This window comes from Coenobita brevimanus, chromosome 44, assembly GCF_032717465.1.
Source record: "Coenobita brevimanus isolate Jiangsu-jjx chromosome 44, ASM3271746v2, whole genome shotgun sequence".
Taxonomy (NCBI): Eukaryota; Metazoa; Arthropoda; class Malacostraca; order Decapoda; family Coenobitidae; genus Coenobita; species Coenobita brevimanus.
The window spans coordinates 12,468,731-12,488,641 of NC_136997.1; the positions used below are offsets into that span (position 1 = coordinate 12,468,731).

General features: G+C 42.5%; 1 non-coding gene across 1 annotated transcript; it reads left to right on the plus strand.

The window, feature by feature from the left end:
* Positions 1–8,331: 8,331 nt before the first annotated feature.
* On the plus strand, positions 8,332–8,450 carry LOC145398245 (5S ribosomal RNA). The gene has a single exon (XR_013897097.1). It is a non-coding gene; the product is annotated as a 5S ribosomal RNA (ribosomal RNA).
* The last annotated feature ends 11,461 nt before the right edge of the window (positions 8,451–19,911 follow it).

The following is a 19,911-nucleotide window of genomic DNA, read 5'->3' on the forward strand; positions in this document are numbered from 1 at the left end:
ATCACAAGCTGCAGCCTCAAGATGGACCAGTGCATCCGTTGTTGAGCGATATTTTCGAAAACCAGACTGACACTAAGGGAGACATTCATTGCTTTCTAGGAAATTCATTAGGCTCGTGTTGACCATTTTCTCAAATATTTTAAACAGGCAGATGTTAAGGCAATTGGTTGATACTCCAGGGGACTGTAACCTGCCTTCCTTGGCTTCTGGAACGGCAGGACAATAGCCTCATGCCAAGAGGAGGGAAGAGAAGATTCCTTCTAGATTCTATTAAAAAGTCTAGGGAGAAATGACTGCATCAACATTCAGGTGCCGAAGCATCATGTAGGAAATATCATCCGGCCCTGGTGAGGTGTCATGACAGAGGGAAAGGGCAGATTGGAGTTCACAATAAGAGAAAGGGAGGTTGTAGGACTCCATATTCCCTGAACGGAAGTCCAGCACCCTTGCCTCCTCTATTTCCCATTTTCTGGCAAAAATTGGTGAGCTAGTGTTTTTATGACTGACCGCCGCAAAGGCAGACGCAAAAATATTTGCCATAGCTGCAGGGTCACCAATAGGCTCACAATTAGACATCAGCACAGGGGACCTGCCTTGAATGAATTTTCCTGAAATCTTTTGCACCCTCTTCCACACCCGAGACACTGGTGTCTTTGAGTTTACAGATGACACTCAAGCCCTCCAAGAGTCCCGCCTAGCTTGTTTCAGTATCCGATGAGCCTTAGCCTGCTCCCTTCTGAACTCAACAAGATTATGCTCTGTCCTGCATCTACGATAATGGGAGAAAGCCAACTTCTTAGCATGTACAGCTACACTGCAATCCTCATTCCACCATGGGACAGGTCAATAGCGATACATGCCAGAGGTTTTAGGAACAGCATGAAGGGTAGCAGAATGCAGAATGGAGTTAAAGAGCGTAACAGCCTCATCAATATGCGGATAGTCTTCAACTGAGGCAATAACAGAAATCAGAGAAGAGAAAAGGGACCAGTCTGCCTTATCCACTATCCACTTCGGTAGACAAGAGCAGGGACTAGATACTGCTGCAGTAAGGAGGATGGGAAAGTGATCACTTCGATCGAGATCCTCCATAACCTCAAAGTAAAGCCCAGGAGACAGTCAGGAGAGCAGATAGAGAGGTCACTTGCAGTAAATGAACCCGTATGGGGGCAAAAATGTGTAAATGCCCCAGTATTGAACAGGTCAAGATCCTCATCCTCCAATAAGGACACCAACAAACTCCCACGTTGGTTAACAAGATGGGTGGCAACCATTAAAGTCCCCCAAGAGAAGAAAGGGCGTAGGTAACTGGCCAAGAAGGTTCTCAAGTTCCACCCTACTCATTGCTGTGTTGGGCAGGAAATAAATGGAACAAACTGTATGCCAGCAGTGGGCATACAACCGCACAGCAACATACTGGAGGTCAGACTGAAGGTGGACTGGCCAATGAGGGATGTTAGCTCTCACCAAAGCAGCACCACCTCCAACAGGACCCTGGGTTGGCACTGAGTAAAAAGCATTGTACTCAGGAAATGGAAACCCTATAAAAGTTTCCTGGAGACACACACACACATAGGGGAACATGTCAGGAGGGTCTGCAGCTCCTCCCAGTTACCACGCCCTCGACAGTTCCATTGTAGTATACTGGCTGAGAAAACCACAGTACCTATAGTGAAGGAAGAATCAGGATGAGGGGCGAGACAACCTTGCCCCCCCAGCGAGTTTAGATTGATGCTTATGAGAGCACGTTGGAGGAGCCTGCCCAGCACCAGTAACCTGCGCCCTCTGTCTAACATCCAAAGGCAAACTTGAGGATGAGGGAGTAAGTTTTACAACATTATTTCTTGGAGGAGGCATACCAGTTTGTTTGGAAGGTGGCCTGGGGGCTGCCTTTGCAGATGTAGGACTGCCAGTGCTCCCACCAGAAGCCTCAGAAGTGGAAGTAGAGTCTACAGGACTCGAATCTTTTGAGGAGGCCATCTTCCATCCTCGTTGCTGCTTCATATCTGAATCACCAACGAGCTGTCCAACAACATCCCCAGGTGGGGATGGGACTGGAGGTGAAGCTTCAGTTTCAGATGTCGCCTGGCTAGATCTCTCAGCCTGCTCGGCAGATGGAATAGGAGAAATGTCGACAGAAGGGTCAACAACAGAGAACTTAGATGGCCGATCTTCATGCTCAGAGGACTCTGATGAACAACAGTGAGATTTGCCAGGTACAGGTAGAGCCTTGGGCATACTGGGTAGGACAGAAGTCTGGTCAACGTGTACATCCACCACCACCACAGAAGTGTGCAAGCCATCAGCCACCGGAATCGGGGTGGAAACATTCTGAGCAGGGAGTGGGCAAGGTTCATTTTCACAAACAGTATGAATGGCAGGGACAGCATCCTGCAAAGCACTAGATGAAGTGGACACTGGATTGGGTCGAGGCCATCTCAGAGATATAGGGTGGTGCACTGGCATTCCAGAAAGGACAGAAGAATAAGTAACACAGGGCTGGAAGAAGCGAATCTGGGCTTTCTTCTTAGCCTAGTGAAACAAAACCTTCTCAAGTGTTCCAATTGACAAAATCTCCTTTTCTAACAATAGCAAGGATAACTTTTAGAAGATACAGAATGAGGGGCCCCCACAATGATAGCATTTAAGGGGTTCTGGACAGTCACTGGTATGACTTAGTCTACCACTGAGATACAGACACCAGGGAGGCCAGCCCATGCATGGCGGCAAAAACAGCTAACATGTCCATACCCCTGCCCAGTGAAGCAGCGCTTTGGGGTTGGCACATACAGCTTCACAGGAATAAAAAACCATGCTAATTTCACAGATCTAGGCAATGCCATTTGGTCAAAAGTTAAGAACAATGTTGGAGTTGGGCTCAGAATCTCATCTATCATTTTCTGAAATTGCTCAACCTTCACCACACCAAAGGACTGCAGCTCCTCCAACAGTTGCTCCTCTGAGTAGTGGAGGATGTCACGAGAGCAAATGACTCCCTTACTTTGGTTAAAGGTTCCATGAGGAAAACAGGTAACAGCAGAGCCAGCAACAGAGGTCAGAGTTTTTAGGTGGGAGATCTCTTCTGGGGAAGACACCTTAGTTAGAATAGTTCCATCTTCCTGGGATGAGATCTTGGGCTCTCTTCCAAGGGATGACACAATGGCACGGTGTAATTTGAAGATATCAATATCTAGGACTGACCCTCCTACGGTGGATTTCAGCATCAGATTTTTTTGCATTTGATGTGGGCACCAGCTCTCCTGTGCTCAGTGACAGATCTGTACCTACCCGACGTGAAGGCCTCCCAGCCCCAGCTGAACACTGGGGCAAAGGAGGACATTCACCAGGGGCCTAGTAAGGCTTTAACCCGCGGCATCCCGTCGACGTGAATTAATGTCCACATGTTTTGTCATTGCTAATCCCGTCGATGTACATAAACGCGAATCAATTGCAAGGACCCTAATTTGCACAATTTTCAATTTCGCAAGTGATTTTTGGTATGTATACACGGGACACCTTTCTCTACAAGATACCAGGCAGGGACAATGCCTTACCCAGCATGACCTCCCCCCCCCCTGCATGCCATTGTCTCAGCAATTCACCTGTTATCAGTGACCTGGCCAGTAAAGCCATGTCATGCCACGGTACGAAATTCAGGGCCAGAGTGATTCCCCAATCAATGACAATGTGGAGGACAAACTTTACATAGCATTAGAGGAAGAAACAGTCAGAAATGATCAGGTAATGTGGCAAAAAAAGGTCAGGTATGGTGATGAGTTAGTGAGTGAAACAATGCTTATAATGCCTATATTACAGTTTGAAAACTAATATACTCTCGTACTACATATCAATTCGTACCAAGGAAATAAATAAATACCGTTTATGAATGGTGTGAAATAGTTACCCTCCCATAGAACTCGTTTTCTTTGGTGCCAGCCTGTTAGAAAACCCAGTAAGGTAAGGAGGTACCGCTACCTGGATCGAGTATTTTAAACCTCAGGTGAGCGATTTCTCTATGAATTTTCGATGTTTCTCATCAAAAGCGGAGGTTTGAGCAAAAAAAAAAAAAATCCAAAAATGGTCGGGATTGCGGGGAGTCTGTCTTGGAAAAGTGGTCGGGATAGGGCGGGTTAACCTCTTAAGACCGCAGTTGTTTGAATTCAGGGATGTTTTGGTGACTTTCACAAAGGGCAGCTTGACTGTGTTCTGGCTGAAGAGGAAGAATTTACACACCTCACAAGGCAATCTGTATCCCCGTAGGCCTAATGGTTACCGCACAATCATGCGTCAAAGTGCAAAAAAAAGTTTACGATAGTTACCCCTCGAAAACAATCGAAAACATAAAAATTTTGATAACTACCTATTTTTCTTATTGAAACAGGTCATTTCAAAGTGTTTTGTCACACCAACCATGAAAACAGGTGTATATAGGTGTGGGGAGATTACTAGGCTATGGGGAGATTTTGTAGGCTGTGGAGAGTAGGCCTATAGGTACGGGGGTTGGAAATAACCATGAAAAGAAAGCATTTCATTGTGTTCTGTAAAATCTTCCATGAAAACTGGTGTGTATGTGTGGGGAGATAATTAGTGCAGGGAGTAGGCCTACAAGGCCTTGGTGGTACTTGGGGAGAAAAATTTTGGCAACAACCAAATTCTCTTGTGGAAACCCTCCATTTCAGTGGGATTTGTCATACCAGCCATAAAAACAGGTGTGTATATAGGTGTGGGGAGTAGCCCTACAAGGCCTCATAGTCATTCCAAAACTAACACAGACGCATATAAATGTTTATAACCATCAAGGACATCAAAATAAAGTTGAATAATGCAATATATCCATGCATAAGAAAGAAAAAAAAAAGCAATAATTTGTTTCCGATTTCTTTTTTTAGTGTCCCAACTTCTCGTTACATATCACACCATTACAATTATCACATTATCATTACACTTCATCACAATTATCATTACAGTTTTGGCAACAACCAAATTCTCTTGTGGAAACTCTCAATTTTATTGGAATTTATCACACCAGTCATGAAACCAGGTGTGTTTGTATGTGTGGGGAGATGAAACAGGTGTGGGAAGTAGCCATACAAGGCTTCATAGTCTTTCGAAAACTAACAGACGGACACTGCACAGGGATGCTAATCTGGGCAAGTAGGGAGAATGAAAAAAAAAAAAAAAAAAGATACGTCGTATGTAGTACAACATACAGCATTCTCCAACTACTTACGTACAGAAACTGGTAGGTACGAAGTGAGAAATGAACAGAGTGAGGTGCAAAAATTTGGGAAGTAGTAGAAATAATATGAAACAAGTACGTACATCAGGCCTGACACTCGGGGGCCTGTTGGGGGTTGGAAGGATAGTGAGGGACAAGGAGGGTGAGATGGAGTGGGGTTTGGGGGAGAACGAGGCTTGAAAGGAGGGAGGAGGGGCAACAGAGGGTGGGAAGGGACGCAGGTTGTTGAGGGAGGAGAGATGCAGTTGTGTGGAGGGGTGGGAGAGTGATGGGGGACAAGGAGGGCGTGAAGGAGTGGAGTAAAGGGTGGCATGGAGGCGGACGAGAGGGGGGTGCCCCCCCACCACCCGAGTTGGTCCGATCACTCCTCACGCCACATAAGGGCGAGTTCTCATTGGCCTGAAGCCATGTACATCATAATCGTTGTGGAGCAAGCATTAAGTAGTTTTTTACAGGCTGCGTTCAATTGATGTGATTAGGCATTTTGGCATAAAACTCAAATCACATCAATTGATGCGATTAGGACTTAAGGGGTTAAGGTGGCATTAAGGGAGCTTCCATGGACAGAGCTAGAGTCGTCAATGAAAGTTTGTTTATTGTCAGCCATATGCATCTTCAAACTCTTCATTCCCTCAACCCTCCACCCACCATGGAGCCCAACAAGGGGAGATCTTATGCCAGGGACAACACCACTGGTGACCCCAGAGGTAGCAGGAGAGTATACGAGGGTAACCACTGAGGGACCTGGGCGAGGGTGACTCCTAGATGATAGGAGCCACCAGGCCCCCCAGTGCCCACTTGACCCTAGCCAACACATGACCAGCCGATTGACCAGGTCGGGCCCAACAAGGCCGCCCGTCATACCAGAATAAGGGACCAAAGAGGTGTATTGCTAGCTGCAGGGCGCATCATTCAGCACCACTAAACCCCCAGGACTCCCGTCTCCTAGCATTAAGGGACACCAAGCACGACAAACACATGGGGAGGCAAAAGTCGTGCCCTAGATGGCAAATGGGCAGGGACTAATATCACCAGCAGGCCTCCTTTACCAGTGATGTAGGGTAGGGATGTGCTGATAGTATCGGTATCGATATCGGCAGTATCGGCCTCTTTTTGTAGTATCAGTATCGGCAAGGTAAAAATATGGACAAAGTCTGAAACTTTTCTGGTTTATTATGTGATTCAAGACACTCATGTTTCATGACACTGATAAACAGATGGTTATGATATTATATTATATTACAATTGCATGTATGATGTAACATTATCATATATTAATACCATATATCAATTAGTATATTGCTTCTGCATTAATAATATTAAATTACAAGTAATTCTATACTTTTATAATATAAGCTTACAGAAGTTAAAGATTAAACGCAGGGTAATTAAAAAAAAAGTATTGGTATCGGTACTGGCAAAGTATCAGACATTTGTTAGTATCAGAGTATCGGTATCGGTATTGGCTGAAAAGTGGGTATCAGTATCGGTATCAGTATCGGCCAACATCTTGGTATCGGCACATCTCTAATGTAGGGGGTGCTTGGTCCACGAGGCCGACAAATGCCAAACCCTACAAAGGTTGGCACGCCTCCAAAGTAGGTGGCACCACCAACCATGCTTCATGCCCCACCACCACGTCAAGGTGACCTCCCGCTTCGGGGACATCATTGGTGAGCTGTGCAGGAATTAATGTTGGAAGTTTACTGTCACCTCGGTCCCTGGGTAAAGGGGATGGTAGGTATGGGAGGGTATGTATGACTATATGTGTACTTTCGTCAGGCTGAATCCTTCTGCTAAGGTGTTTGATCATTCCAACTCCCTTCGATATTCTGCAATTGTCGGGTGAAGTTTCTTGTGAAATATCTGTTATGAATTTGTTGTCATTTTTGTTCCCGTCCATGTGTGGGAGTAATACGATAGTCTTTTTCCTCACGGTTCTCAAACCCAATAACATGTTAGCTCTTATTTCTAAGCTTTGTACTATATAGTAATCAATGGTGATTGTTCTCACAGTCTCTGTAAAATTGATGTCTAACTGTATCAGACCCTTCACAGTTATTTGTTTGCCATCCGTAGCATATACTTCTAAATTAAATTCCTTCAAGAAGCAAACTTTCTTATTATTTCTAGAAATCCTCTCTAATTCATCTTGTGTTATTAAATTCACTTGTGATCCTGAATCCAAGAATAATGAAATCTTTTGATCAGCACAGGAAGCGAACACCAAGATACACTCATTTTCATGTATGCTTCTGATATGCATTCGAGGATTGGTATTCTTTATGTATGGTCGTTTTTTGTAATAGCATGCCCTTCCCCCAGCTTCAAAACAGATACTAAACCTTTCAACTGTTTTGCAGTGTGTTGTCCAGTGTCCTGTGTTTTTATGCTTTCTGCAATATGGCTGGATCCATTTCTCTTTATCTATATCCTCCTTGTATTTAATATAACATTCAGATTTCAAGTGACCAGGATTCGCACAGTAATGACACAAAGTAGACCTATTTCCCGAATGTGACCCACGAGATGACTCCATACTTTTGTTTTTCTGTGGCACAGTTTCTGCTTAGACTACGTGCACATTTTTTAGGCTGACTGTGGCCTGGTGTTTGCGACTGCTGCCTTGATGTCAGATATTGTTTTGTTTGTCTGTTCTCAGGTCACGATCGTTTTTGTTCTGTACTTGTACTAGATGTATTCATGGCTGCTGCTCTGTAATTCTCATCTTGATTGTACTGGATTGTGATACCTCACTCACCCATGCTTTGCTGCAGTTCATGTCTACCTCGTTCATAAAATCTAATAAACATATTCCTGGGGTATAAGGAACTGTTTTTGACATCTTTATGACCCTATCAGGTAATTTACACAACGCAGCTACATAACCAAGGATGTCTACGACATGCATTTGTGACATCTTCCCTTCAGCTGTTACTCAGTTTGAGTTCTCAGTTCTCTTGATTGTGGACACATCTGTTGTTATTTCACCTAAGACAGGATTTGTGGTATATTGTCTCATAAGGTCCACGATGTTATGTATTTCTGGAGTTACACTTGGCAAAAAATTTTTACCACCATATAATTTCTCAGCCAACGGCCATACCAGGTTGAGTACATTGCTTCCCGTCCGATCAGCGAAGTTAAGCAACGTTGGGTCTGGTTAGTACTTGGATGGGTGACCGCCTGGGAACACCAGATGCTGTTGGCATCCCTACGTGTCAAGTGGGGTTGGTGGAGGATTAGTGCCCCTCCCTGTAAAACAATTAACTCTAAGCCCTTGGCCACCCCGTCTGGGATACATGGCGTCTGGCAATGAATGAATGAATAATTTCTTCAGGAATTCTGCTTTAAACACCTCATATGTCTGAGCTCTTAAAAGCTTATCAGATCTAAGTAGATCACCAGCTGGGCACCTTGCTTGGTTAATCCGTAATGAAAAAAACAGCTGTCTTTTCATTCTCGTCTGGTGTATGCCTTTTAACAAAAAGTTGCTCGCACTCATATAGGAGTGTCATTATATCAATGCGGTCCTTGTCTGTGCCTGAGAATTTTGTGAGATTTTTATCTTCAAGGAACACAAATAGTTGATGTGGAGAATTTGAAGCTGTGGTGTTAGTTCTGCTCCCCACTGTGTTTCTTTGGTCAGATTCACTTGAAGTCCATTGTTGTCATAAGAAGTAATTTATGCTACTGTATGTATTCCCGGACCTATGTATCCTGTTGAATAAGTTTTAGTAAGTATGTATGACAGATTTATAATCTTTGCTCTCTATGTCAAAGAAAACTGTCCAAGAAGCGTCATTATCCTCAGTTGATTTCACAGTAGTGTTTGTTTCTTGATCTTGTGTTCATGGAGAACTATGTGTGTTAGTTACGTTTTCCTGTCGTTCTAGTGACATTGAATCGTCACTGGATAATTCAAATGCTGTCTCCTCTGGCAATAAAGTTGGTGTCACTTTAAACATTCCATTGTAACACTAGTCACTAATTAAGAGGTACATTTGGCTTAGGAATGCTGTCTAGTTGTAAACATAAAACACATATTTTATGTATGTCCTGACAGTATATAGATAACAGCAACGGTTAGGAATATATATATATATATATATATATATATATATATATATATATATATATATATATATATATATATATATATATATATATATATATATATATGGGGGAGGATATATATATATATATATATATATATGGGGGAGGCGGTGGCTGAATCGGTAGAAAGGCGGCCTGCAGTCCTTATGGACCCAGGATCGAATCCCGGCTGGGGCAGGGAACAGTTTAAGGATTTGAATTTCCTAAAAAGCAGACTTTCCTGATCTACCAGATGACCCGACGACATGTCTTAAAAAGTACCCCCGCTAATACCAGTACACAAGTCCTGTATGAGACAGCCCTAGCATGTATTCAGTATGGACGGTGGGTGTTAGCGCCGAAGTGATGACATGTGGAGGTGTAGGAGGACTACTGGGCCTTGGGATAGGTGACTGCCCCCAAGAAATAGGCCCTGAACCTTTGCCCAGAGTCGGACACGTAAATATATATATATATATATATATATATATATATATATATATATATATATATATATATATATATATATATATATATACAGTTATGTCCCAGTCCCCACACTGCCGCAGGCTTCAACAGCCGTAGTACAGTATAGGAAGGACGTTGCCCAGTGAGTTCTTCTTCCTATGGTCAGCCTTAAGGTGTATAGCACACAAGATCAGCTGAGGCGAAAATAAACACTGGCTTCTTGGAGTTCACTGTCTATATTTTCCAAATAAGTTCACCTAATGCTTTCCATCTTCACTGTTCTCACAAGCACTGGAGCTATACACACTTTACTAAATCCTATTACACTTAGTGCTTAACAACACTTCACAGTTATTACACTTAATTCTTGACCCTTCACTGTTTTCTCAAGTACCAATGACATACAAACTTCAATAACCCATCACTGATTGCCACTGTTTTCACAAGTACCAAAAATTTACAATCTTTACTGACACTGACACTACACTACACCAAAACCGACTGCACTTTACTCACTGAACTGAAACCCGACTAAACTCGTAATAATCTCTAAACCATCTTATATAAGCTTGCATTGCTCCCGAAACTTCGTGTTTACTCTCGACGGGCAACAGTTGCCAACTCGGAAACAGCCCAAAGCATGAGCATGCCAGTGTTGTCTTACATTACATAACACTCTAAATCATTTACCATACGAACTTAAATTACTTAATTTAACAAGCAATCACTTAATAAAATATTATAAAGAAAAAGAGCACAAACAATAATTCATAACTAATGAAATAACTATGCTCACAAACAGCAGGCAAACTGGCAACTCTGACACGTACCGATGCCGGAACTTACGGTACGAGAAACATCTCGAAGATACGAGACTACCTAACTGGCAAATCCCCTTCATATATATATATATATATATATATATATATATATATATATATATATATATATATATATATATATATATATATATATATATATATATATATATATATATCCTTGTTAATATTGGTACTAGTACTTAGTAATGGACTTAATACAGATAACTGAAGGTGTATGTATGTACTTAACTTTGTATATAAATGAAGTGATATATGTTACTAGAAAAGACTAAAATGTAAAAGTAAAGAATAAAATGGCTTGTGAAGGGTTGTCAGGGTCAGTTGTGTTTTGCTGACTCATGTCGTAACATCACTCAATGCCCGTTTGCCTTTTCTTTTTCTCCTAACCCTGTTTTCCTCAATAACTCTATCTTCATTGTTACTTTGTTTGTTGTAAATATGATAATTGTAATTGTAATTATAAAGCACGTTTTATATCAAAACGTGTTTGTTTATCGCATTTGTATTGGCAATACATCACTATAGGATAGTGATGATAATTCATTTGTGACGTTATAAGCAAAAAAGGGGTTGTATGTTTATGCTCTCTTGTAGAAATAGAGTAAAAGTATATTCACCCATTAGTAGGTGCAGGATGATGTGATAGTTGTTATGCTGGCGTCACCATGCCCCGTCACCCTCGAAGACTCAGCGCCGTGGTGAGTAATGGTGAGTGTGGTGAGTGAGGTGAATGGTGGGTCAGGGCTGGTGAGTGCAGCTTCTGGTTGTTGCTGTGTTGTCTCTTCCGTCACCACTAAATCAGCCCCTCCTCACTCTCTGCTGCGTTGCTTGTTTGCACCTACTTCCTATCCTCTATTGTTGTTATAAAATTGTAGGCTTGTGATTGCTTGTCTAGTGTTTAACTGTAGTTTCTTGCTGTATGGTGCTAACTTTGGCTGATTTTGGTTACCATCTCGCTGGCTTGTAGTTCACTTGTAGAATCGTAGTATCTTGTTTTGATTGTAGATTGATTTTTAATTGTTTGTTAATTGTTAGTAGAGATGTTAATTGGCTTTCATTTATAGCTGTCCCTTATGGTTGTGGGGGATCAGGGTTGTTGGCTGGTGTATCTAAAATCTTAAGCGTCGTATTGCCTGAACTTGCTGTAGTTCTTGTTTTCTGTGTTGTTAATGAAGACTCAGCTGTAGAACTGTAGACGTAGTTCGAACGATTGCTGCTACCAAACAATATCATAGGAATGGCTGAGTGTTTCCAAAAATGAGTTAGACTGGAGAGATTTTAAGAGGAAAGTTCAAGTTGGTCTTGTCATGGATGGCAGGAGAAAGATAAAGATGAGTCTGGCGTTTGACTGCAGCTTTAGGCTCCAGAGGAAGTAATGAAACGAGAGCGGTTTATGCTGAATAACTCCGTGCCCTCTGTTCCTGCCTCTCCCACCGTGCCTTTTCCCTCTTCTAACTCCTTCTACCCTGTCTCTCCAATTTTCCGTGTATACGACTGGTTGGGTCATGCATGAGGGCACGTGTGAAGGAACTTTCCACGACTGTGGAGTTTCCCCTCCAGTGTCATACTGTGCTGTGTGCGAAATTCCCTAGCTAGAATGTGCATTGCTGTTTCCTCCAGATCTCTCGAGCCTAGGCACGACTTTCTTCAAACCTCTATTTTACATATTAACAGTATATATGCCACTAGCTGTTATGTAGTGTGTTATGATATTTTAGTGTCCTGAGATCAGCACTGTGTCCTGGCTTCTACAATTTTCATTGCTTCAGATGACAGAGTATTCTACCTTCTTACACTTTTCTGTTGTTTGCTTAATATCACAGCCGAAGAGATTAGTGTCATCCAACTTTTCCTTAATTTGTACCTGACAAATTAGAAATCTCTTATAATCCGAAAAAATTGCTAGGTTCCTAAATGAACATCACTGGATTTCAAAAGTCAGTCGTCAGAGTTTCATTAAAGTGATGGAAAATTATTACTAATCGGAACAGTAATCAAAAGACAAAAGGCATTAATCTTTCTTCTTTTTTCTTCATCTCCTGCTCCTCCTCCACCTCCTTCTCCTCCTCCTCTTTATTCTTCTTTCAGCCTCAGTATCGTAGACTAAGGATGGTTCGTTCCCCCCCACTGGGGGTAGGGGGTTTCACGAACACTCCCCCAGTATCCCTGCTTGTCGTACGAGGCGACTAAAAGGGTTGGTGGTGGGTTAGTGCCCAACCCCGTAAAAAGAACTAACTAACCAAACGAATAAAGCGCCTCGGACAAGGACGGACCATACGTTGACGACTAAGGAACGGACAAAGGACATTCTGAGGGCGGGAACATGGAATGTGAGAGGAGTGAATGATGAAGTGAAAGAGAGAGAGAGATTGTTCAGGTGCTTGGGGATGCAAAAGTGGATATATGTGGATTGACTGAAACTAAATGGTGGGGGGTGAAAGGGTGAGAGAATGGGAATATGGTTTAGGTATATGTGCGGGAGTTAATGAGAATGAGAGGGCAAGAGAGGGAGTATGTCTGATGATAAGTAAGAAGTGGAAGGAGAATATATGAGAGTATGGAACAGTGGGTGCAAGGATTGTATGGGTGAGGAAGAAAGTAGGTATACAAGCGTGGGCGATTGTATGTGTGTATGCTCTGACAGAGGACCGAGTGGAAAGAGTGAAAGGTGAGTTTTGGGCAACAGTAGAAGCATGTATGGACAAATTTGAGAGGAGCAAGAGAGTGCTTTTGATTGGAGACATGAATGGCAAAGTTGGGATTGTACAAGTGGGTTGAGTGGTTGGTCAGTGGGGTGTGCCAGCTGAAGTAGATGGGAATGGTAGTGCTTTGGTGGACATCTGTGCTGGTATGGGGTTGCCAATAGCCAACATCTACTTTTGGGATAAGATGATCCACCAGTATACATGGAGAGTAATGAGGAGGATGGATGGTGAACTTGTTGAACGAAAGGCAATGATAGACTACGTGTGTGTGGATGAGCGAATGAGAAGACAAGTGTTGGATGCAAGAGCGTGGAGAGGGTGGGGGAATGAAGTCTCGGACCAACACTTAGTGATGGCCAAGGTAAAGCTCCAAAGAAAATGAGTGAGGAGACGAAGGGGAAGACAGGAGGAAACAGCACCTGTGAGATGAGTGAAGAATTTGCAAGAGAATGAGAAAATGGCAGAGTATAAGAGCATAGTGGATGAAAGATTGGGAAAGTATGAACTAGAGCAGATGGAAGAGGTGGAAGACGTATGTAAGATATTCACAGAAGAGATAGGTGCAGCGTGTGAAGCGGTTTGTGGAGTGAGAAGGAGATGCAAGAGTGTGCAAGGGACAGCATGGTGGAATGATGAGGTGAAACGAGCTGTGGAACAAAAGAAGAAGGCATATAGTGAATGGTTAGTGAGTAGAGGAAGGGGAGAAGATGAGAGAGAGAAGAGAGAGGTATATATGAGGAGGAGAAGGGAAGTTAAGAGACTGGTAAAGGAGAGTAAGAAGAAAGTGGATGAAAAGTTTGGGAGGAATCTGAGTGCGAAATGGAGGGAGAGTAAGAAATTGTTTTGGAAGGAAGTAAAGAAAGTAAGACAGTGTGAAATGGGAAGTAGTAGGGGAGTGAAAGTTAGAAATAATAGATTGTTGTTGGAGAAGAGAGAGAAATTGAGGAGATGGAAGGAGCACTTTAAGGATTTGTTGAATGTAGAGAGTGAGAGCAGTGCGAGTATAAGTGGTTGGGGAATGGCTGGGAGAAGAAGAGATGAGAGGAGGGAGGAAGTGATCAGTAGGGTGGAAGTAGTGGAAGCGATGAAGAAGATTAAGTTGGAAAAGGCCCCAGGAATTGATGCAGTGTGTGGTGAAATGCTTAGGTATGGGGGTGAGATTGTTGTGGAGTGGATATGGAAGTTGTGTAGATTGGCTTGGGAAGAGGGAAGGGTTCTAGAGGACTGGAAATCAGGTATAATTGTTCCTTTATACAAAGGAAAAAGGGAGAGAGAAGTATGTGGTAACCATAGGGGTATTTACCTTCTTAGTGTGACTGGTAAAATATATGGTAGAATACTCATTGATAGGGTTAGGCATATGACTGAGGAGCTAGTTGGAGAAGAACAAGGGGGATCTAGGAAGGGAAAAGGGTGTGTAGATCAGATATTTGTTCTAAGATGTTTAGTGGAGAAGTATCTAGAGAAAGGAAAGAAAGTGTATGCTGCCTTCATGGAACTGAAGAAAGCTTATGACAGAATAGATAGGCAAGATATGTGGAAGGTGTTATGAATATATGGAGTGGAGGGGAAATTGCTGAGTGCTGTGAAGAGTGTGTACGAAGGAGCTAGGGCTACTGAGCGAATGGATGGTGAGCTGAGTGAGTTCTTTGATCTCAGTGTGGGACTGAATCAGGGTTGTGTGATGTCTCCATGGCTGTTTAATATATACATGGATGGAGTTGTAAAAGAGGTCCAAGGTAGGGCAGTGGATGTGGGGGTGGCTCTAATGAATGAGGGTGAGATTTGGAAGATTCTGGTGTTGCTGTTTGCTGATGATACAGTATTGTTGAGTGAAGATGAATCGAATTGCAAAGTTTGGTGAATGAATTTGGGACAGTGTGTAGGAGGAAGCTGAATATTAATGTAAACAAAAGTAAAGTTATGGTGTTTGAGAGGAATGAAGTCACAGAATGTACAGTGGGGTTGGATGGTGAGGATATGGAGAATGTGAGTGCATTCAAGTACTTAGGTAGTGTAATGAGTAAGGATGGAACTTTGGGGGATGAAGTGCGTGAAAGGGTACAGCAGGGAAGGAAGGTTGTTGGTTCACTGAAAACAGTGATGAGAAATAGGGAGGTGAGTATGGAAGTTAAAAAGTCACTGCATGATAATATTGTGATCCCTACCCTGACGTATGGAAGCGAGGCGTGGACCTTGCAAGAGGGGAACAAGTCAAGAATGAGAGCAGTGGAAATGAGTTACTTGAGAGGAGCATGTGAAGTGACGTGGAGGGACAGGTTGACGAATGAAGAAGTGAAGGATCGTTGTGGGGTGGATGTGGATGTGGTTGAGAAAATTAGGAGAAATACACTGAGCTGGACATGTGGAGAGAATGGAGAATGAGAGACTGACTAAGAGGGTGTATGTAGGTGAGGTGGAGGAAGGGAGAGGGAGGGGTAGACCGATGATGAGGTGGAGGAATGGAGTTGAGAGGTATATGAGGGAGGGGGAGTGAGTTGGGGGGAGGGTAGTCAAATGGTGGTTGACAGAGACTTAGAGGCGTTTTGTGTGTGGTCACCCTTTGCGGGATTAGGGTGTCGGGCTATAGATAGAAAGATAGATTATTATTATTATTATTATTACTACTACTACTACTACAACTACTACTACTGCTGCTACTATTACTACTACTACTACTACTACTACTATCATTATTATTCTAGCTCAAGAATGGTGGATTATCGAAAGTTCGTGCCTCAAGCCCTCCTATAATAAACCATCCCTTAGGATATTATTATTATTATTATTATTATTCCAGCCCCAGCATGGTGGATTACGGAGGGTTCGTGCCCCAAGCCCTCCTACAATCAACCAACCCCGTGTACCTCACCCTGGGGCGTCGGATGTACCTCGACTCCACCCCCTTTTCAAACGACTATGACCTCTTCCTCCTGTCGCTGGTTATGAACGGTACACACGGCTTCATCGAGCATACCGATTTCATGATGTTCTATCAAATGAAAAAAGACCTTGTTCAAACCACGTATATTATGGACGAGAAGGTATGGGTCTGACTGAAAATATAAGCCAACATCAAATACTTATACTAATAAATAAATAAAATTCCACTAAGGCTTTTCAGGCCAGACAGTTAAAACCAGAGGATCGGTGACTCATTCGTGGGTGGCATTAAGAGAGCAAACATAAACTCCAATAATCCCTACTACTAGAATCTTTATGGAAAAAAATAGTGTTCAAGCCCCTAAACCCACTAGACCACAAGGCAACTTTTAGTTGAATTCTTGGCTTCAAAAAATTATTAATAAATTAATTAACACGAAATGATGCCATTCACTTCCACCTGAAGACTGGGTAAGGAAAATATTACTTTTATATCATTCACATTTCCATAGTAATCTTGTTTTAACACGACAGTTTTATCCACCTTGACCAGGGCAGGCCCTAGGGCGATGCGATCGATGCAACTGCATTGGGCCCCGCGCCTCTAGGGGCCCCGCCCCCCCCCAAAAAAAAAATAATAAATAAATAAAACTTTAGGACTTCAGGGGCCCCACGCCTCGCGAGCGGGCCCCTGAGAAAGCATAATATGGCGCAACGTACAAGACATCTCTGCAGCTGAGCGGACCCCTGATTGGGCATTATGTAACATGCACCAGCCACGCGCCTCTCTCATAGTGTTCATTTAGAACCCCGCTCTGCTCGAGGTTAGATGTGTGACCCCTGCGGAGTTATCACATTCCTTCTCATGTTTATCTCGTCACAATGTTTTCAAGAAGTGTGTGGTTTTTCTTGGCTTGACTGATTGTCTTGGTAGTGTTGTTTATCAGAAATCTAATCTGTGAAGTTTGTGTTGCATGCATTTTCCTGAATTAAAAGAGTGCTAACTGCTTGAGTCCTTGAGCCAAGTGATTTCGGCTGTTGGCCTAAGATTCTTAGTTTTCTTGTGATATCCTGATCGGGCTTATGAAGAGATTCTGTCAAATATAGTCTGTAAATTTCTATTGGAAATATTTCCCGTAAATGATTAAATTAATTTCTACTGGGATTATAAGCATCAGGCCTGTATTCAGTTTGCAGTTACATGAGCTGACTGTGGGTATTGTGACATCCAAGACTAGGAGTTTAGGACCCAGGCCTTTATGTATTTTTGTTGATATCTGTGTCTTTGGATCCATTTGATAACAGCAATGTTTAGCAGTTCTTTTCTCTGACTGTAGCGCACCAGTTGTTAGTGGTTTTCGTTAAGAAACTCTCTGGCCGAAAATCTTTTCATCTTCTCCTAACAACGGGAGTTGAACAGCACTTAATTTAACACTTGTCAAGAAAATCTTTTTGAAAAATTTAAATATTGTTTAAAGAACCTTAGCTCTCCCCCCTTGCAAAAAGATGCCGAGAAGAAAGCGTGACATTGGCAAAATCTACCTGAGTGGCAGTGAAAAGAGAAAGATAAAGGCAGCAAAAGAAAATGAAATCAAACGTCTCAGTGGAGGAATGGAGAAATTTATCATTAAAAAGAATAACACTGAGACCGAAGTGTCAGACTGTGAGTCAATCAGTTCCATGGAGGTCCAAGATCTGCCCAATCTTCCTGCAGCTCCTTCCGTGCAAACTGCTGAACAAGCTACATCATCATCTAGCTTGCCTCAGCAGCGTACATCAGATCTCAAGAGGAAAGACAGCAGCATTGATGTTAGCTTTACTGAAAATTATGAGGATCCTTCCTCTTGGCCAAAAATTCTTTCCACAGCTCAGCGAGATTTTCTGGTCACAAAGGGTCCACATAAGTTAGATTTGAACCATGAATTCCCCAAAGAAGCAGCAGACAGGAAATTTTCAAGTTCCTACCTACAGCGCAAATTATCAAATGGGGAGGTGATGCAAAGAAAATGGCTGGTGTATTCAGTAAGAAAAAAATCTGATATTTTGTTTTTGTTGTAAGTTTTTTCCCAGTGTTAATGCTGCGCTGTCCTCTGATGGGTTTCATGACTGGTCCAGTGCTAGTGTGCGTTTAGTTGAGCATGAAAAGTCCAGTGGTCACTTGCAGGCGAGTGTTCAATTGTTTGAGGCGGAGCAAAGACTAAAGAAAGGGTTGCTCTTTCGGGTTCAATTCGTCAGCAGCGAAATGTTTTTCAGCGTCTCCTTGCTATTGTTTAGTTTCTCTCAGAACATAACATGGCTTTCCGAGGATCTGTTGATAAACTCTTTGAATCTAAAAATGGTAATTTTCTTGGCCTAGTCCATCTGATTGCCAAGTTTGATCCTGTCATGCAAGAACACCTGCGACGAATCAAGGATGAAGAGATCCATGACCATTACCTTGGCAAGCGTATCCAGAATTAGTTGATTCAGCTGATGGATAACAAAGTCCAGAACACCATTACTGACCGTTTAAAGGCCTCAAATACTTTGCTGTTATACCTGATTGTACTCCAGATGTTAGTCATAAAGAGCAGTTGCCTCTGACAGTTAGATATGTATCTGATGGTTCCACTGTTCCTGTTGGAATATATGAGCATTTACAGGAGTCTCCTGGATGTTCTTCTTGACAAGTTAGTGACACTGGGTTTAAATTTACAAGATATCAGGGGCCAAGGCTATGATAATGGTGCTAACATTAGAGGCAATAAGTCTGGTGTTCAGGCTTGTCTTTTGGAAATGAACCCAAAGGCTTTCTTTTCACCCTGTGCATGCCACAGTTACAATTTGTTACTGGGGGATATTGCCAAGACGTGTTCAGAAGGAATGACCTTCTTTGGTATCCTTCAAAGGCTGTATGTCTTGTTTTCTGCTTCAACTCAGAGATGGGCAATTTTCACATGTTAGGGACTTGCCTGTGAAACCTCTCAGTGAAACCCGATGGGAATGTCGTATTGACAGTGTTAAAGCTGTGAGGTACCAAACTGTTCAGTTTTACGATGCCTTAGTGGATATTGCTGAGGAAATAAATGACCCCAAAGCTCGCAGTGAGACTGTGTCACTATGCAGTGAGCTTCAAAATTTCAAGTTCATTGTTTCCATAGTATTTTGGTATGCTATCCTCTTTCAGGTCAATCAGGTCAGTGAACAGCTACAAGGTGAGGTAGTTGAACTTTCTGTTGCAGTCAAAAGCATGGGGAGAACTATTGCCTAGCTGCAAAAATACAGAACTGATGGATTTGACAATGCTCATGCAGATGCAAAGGAGATAGCCAATGATATGGACATTGAACCTGTCTTTAAAGAGAACAAAATTCGTAGAAAGAAACGAATATTTCAATATGAAGCTCAAGATGAGCCAGTTCAAAGTCCACAAGAAAGTTTCAGAATTGGATGTTTCAATCTCATCCTTGACAGAGCAATTTCATCCATGGAACAAAGATTCCAGCAGTTGAAGTCACATGATGCTTTACTTTCAATTGAAAATGAAGTCTCATCTCAGCTAGACTACAATGAAATAATCAGAGACTTTGCAGGCATTAAATCCCACAAGATAATTATCTAGGGTTCAGGTACATAACAACAGTTAAAACTGCACTGGAGCAGTGAATGATGTTAAACCGCACAATGAATCTCATAATCT